Below are 3473 nucleotides of genomic sequence, written 5' to 3' on the forward strand. Positions count from 1 at the left end.
ACACCTGTACTTGAGTGGGCTAAACCACAATGAAACAGGCCAAACAACAAACATCTAAACAGAAAAACAAGAATAAAATTATTAATCTAATTTACAAACTCATCTACATAATGAAATGGTCTGCAAAATAAACCATGTTATACAAGATAACTCAGAAAGTTACTTTAAAGAAAACAAAACAATACTCAAAAGAAAACCCTCTATTTGGTAGAACCCAGCCAGGTAATCAATGACGTCATCCAGCCATTAAAGCAGGAAATACTGGGCCGTCCCCTCCAATACTCCTGCCCTGCTGCAGATCTACAAGGGACAAACAATGGTGAGTAAAAGGGAAAACAAATACCATAAATATACCTTGAAACAAAAGAAACAAATTCAACCAATGGTCCAGAAGTAGTAGCTTTAACCTAAACGTAAATAGATGGAAACTGCAACATAATGCTAACACAAACAAACCCGGGATAGTAAGTGAAGCAAAATTGCAAAGTAATGTTTAAATCTAAACATTATAACCAACTAGAGAAAGTAAGTGAATCAGAAATAAGAATAAGGGACAAGTGGTAAACACAAACTGAACCACTTTGTCACAGTTATTTAATGGAATATTTCTGCAAATGAGGCTAAACTTATTTTGAAAATATGACCTTTAAATGTTGGCCTAAATATATGGATTCAGCATTCTGTTCACTTTTACTGAAAGCTATTTATTGTAAACTATTTTTTTTTTAAATAAAACACATTGTTACTTAAAAACTATTCCATTTCATATGATAGCCCTTGTTTTTTAATTTTATGTTTACATTTTAATGAAGGCATTATCTATTTAAATACATTTATCAGAGGCATTTATCCAATCAGGGGCAACAAAAACATTAACCTTGTATAAGAAAAAAAAAAAAGAGAGAGAGATGTATTGTGGCAGTGTTTTGGAAAGATTAATATTTTCTGCAGTCCCTGGCCAAATAGTTTAAATATTAAATTCATAACTGGAAAAACATATAAGTAAAATATAAATTTATGGGTTTTTTTGTATATTTTGTTATTTATGATTATAACAGAATATACAAATTGTACCTAAATAAACCTAAATGTATATTTAGTTTATTTTCTTTCCACTAGAGTGCACTAAAACCACATAAAAAATTTTTTTTTAATGCCTTGCATATTTGTCTTCTCTCAGTACGCGGAGCTTCAAATAATTTTCCTGTTAAAATGGCATCGGGTGTGTTGAGAGCCAAGAGAGTAGCAGACACACGAAGAGAAACAAACCACCAGCCAAACGGACATCTTCTCTGTGTAAAAACTGTCTAATTACACCTGGTCTGGTCCTTGTAAATTATGGCCAATGTTATCTTTCATCTCCTGTAATTATTCTTTGCTCTCCCCGCAGCCTCAGGCAGGACCTCAGCTTTTACCTCTAACTTCATTTGGCAGTAAATCTCCCCACTAATGGTCGCAGAACTCAGAGCTGCTTAGAGTCCAGAGGTGTACATCAAACCCAAAGACAAGCCAGGTTTTATGACTCGGTAATGCTGTTTATGGTTTTAATGGCAGTCTGCTGTCAGTTTTCATGTCTGAAGGTGGATTTTGACTCGTGCAAAATGCTGCTACACCTAAAGTTACATCTGTCTTCAGCAGGAATGACATTTCCTCCTAACTAAATCATATTTACATATGAGGATTTTTGTTTTGCCTGCAGGAAGACTTCCCCACGCCTTTGCAAATGAAGAGCAGACCGCCATAGAGACGTCCAACTCTTCCCACCTTGCATGTGAATCGATAATGAAACAGGGTGGGAAGAGAACAGGAAAATAAAACAGACTGGAGGTTGGAGAGGAGGGTGAGTGAGGCGAGAAGCGGACAGCGAGCGGTGGTAATTGATGGTGGCCACTGAGATGTTAGAGATGATGTCGTTTGTCTCAGAGAAGAAGGAAGGAGACAGGGAGCGGGGAAAGGGGGGGGGGGCTGTACAGACAGAGCTGTTTAATGATGGAGCTGGCCGGCGCCCAGGCTGTGGATGAGGGCGTCGGAGAAACTGCAGGAATTTGTCACAGTGACTGCTGGCCTTGTTGCTGATGAAGACATGAAACTGAAACAGGTGGAGCAGTTTAGACTGGAGGAAAGGGCAGGCAGATCGGTTATATACTGCTGAAAACAGTCCAACAAGGTTTTTAATGACACAACAGAAATGAGAAAATAAACAATACACAGTGACTATATTTTTATTTTACTTCTGTGTGTTGAGTGTTGTTATATATCCTCATATTTTACATGTTTTATTAAAGATGCATAAATAAGCTTTACAGATTCCCTCTGTCCTGTCCATCTATGTTCATTCTTACAAGGGTCACAGATAATCTGAAAAGCTCCTCCTGATAGTTTAGACCAAGTTATGATCTATAAATTACATTTTTTTGTTATTTTGATGGCCTTAATTTGCATGTTTTTTCCTCTCTTGTTATTATTGTTTGACACATCTATAGACTTGTGGGGGAAAAAAACAAGTCTTTCTGGCTGCACATGTAGGTTGAATGTGTGTTCGGTTCTGCTGTCCTGGTTTCGTCTTCCTGCTGCAGCCCAGATGGCCGTGAAGGCCCCCCTCCACAGCAGAGGTCTCAACAGCCTGCACCAAGAGTCGGACAGGACATGAAGGGAAAACTGAGGGCTGCTGACAGCCTGGAAACAAGAAAACACCAAACAAGTCTAATCAGTGCTGGAAAATTTCTGATCTTGAACCAAATAAAATAAATAAATTGATTTTAAAAAGCGAAATTAACTAAACATCCTTTTATAAACAGTCGTTAACATGGGAAAGTGCACTGAAATGATCTGTACAGCTGATCTTTTTGTTTCACAGCTCTAACCAGTAGAGGGCATGGCTACGTAACAGACGCTGTCAGAGAATCAGATTTCTCTCACTCATTTGCTGCACCTGCTGGATCCCGTTCAGGGTCACAGGGGATCTGTTGCTTGTGTCAGCGGTCAGCGAGAGAGAAAGAGACGGGATCCATCCTGGGCAGGTCGCCAGTCCATCACAGGTCCAACACAGAGACACAGCAGGTATGCACAGTCACTTCTAAGGTCAGGTTAGTCACTAATTTAAACAGCTTGATAACATGCATGCTTTTGGATGGAACCAGAGAAAATCCATCCATGCATGAGGAAGAAGGACCCAGGCAAACCGGTACTATAACTACACTATTACGGAGCCCTGACTTTTAAAAAAAAATTGTTTATGGCTATGCTATAAGTTGCATTCCTTACCTGCTCTTCTGATACTATGGCTGTAAATCAAACTTCTATGTCATTATTAAAGGAAAAGCAAAGTAAGAGTCAGAAATTCAGAGATTTAGGTCTTATATTCACCCAGAGTGGCCCAGTTTTTTAAAGTTTTGTCCCTGAAGAGGTTCATGGGAAACTTTAGTTTTTTCTGTTCAGTTTGTTAGAGCTTAAGTGGCACAGGTTTAAAATGT

At 38.6% G+C, this 3473-nt stretch overlaps 1 long non-coding RNA gene across 1 annotated transcript; it reads left to right on the plus strand.

Moving 5' to 3' along the window:
- The first annotated feature begins 268 nt into the window (after window positions 1–268).
- LOC112450557 lies at window positions 269–2756 on the plus strand. Its single transcript, XR_003039208.2, has 5 exons — window positions 269–319; window positions 1181–1296; window positions 1391–1526; window positions 1700–1840; window positions 2484–2756. It is a non-coding gene; the product is annotated as an uncharacterized LOC112450557 (long non-coding RNA).
- Window positions 2757–3473: the final 717 nt, after the last annotated feature.

Source organism: Kryptolebias marmoratus, linkage group LG8, assembly GCF_001649575.2.
Source record: "Kryptolebias marmoratus isolate JLee-2015 linkage group LG8, ASM164957v2, whole genome shotgun sequence".
Taxonomy (NCBI): domain Eukaryota; kingdom Metazoa; phylum Chordata; class Actinopteri; order Cyprinodontiformes; family Rivulidae; genus Kryptolebias; species Kryptolebias marmoratus.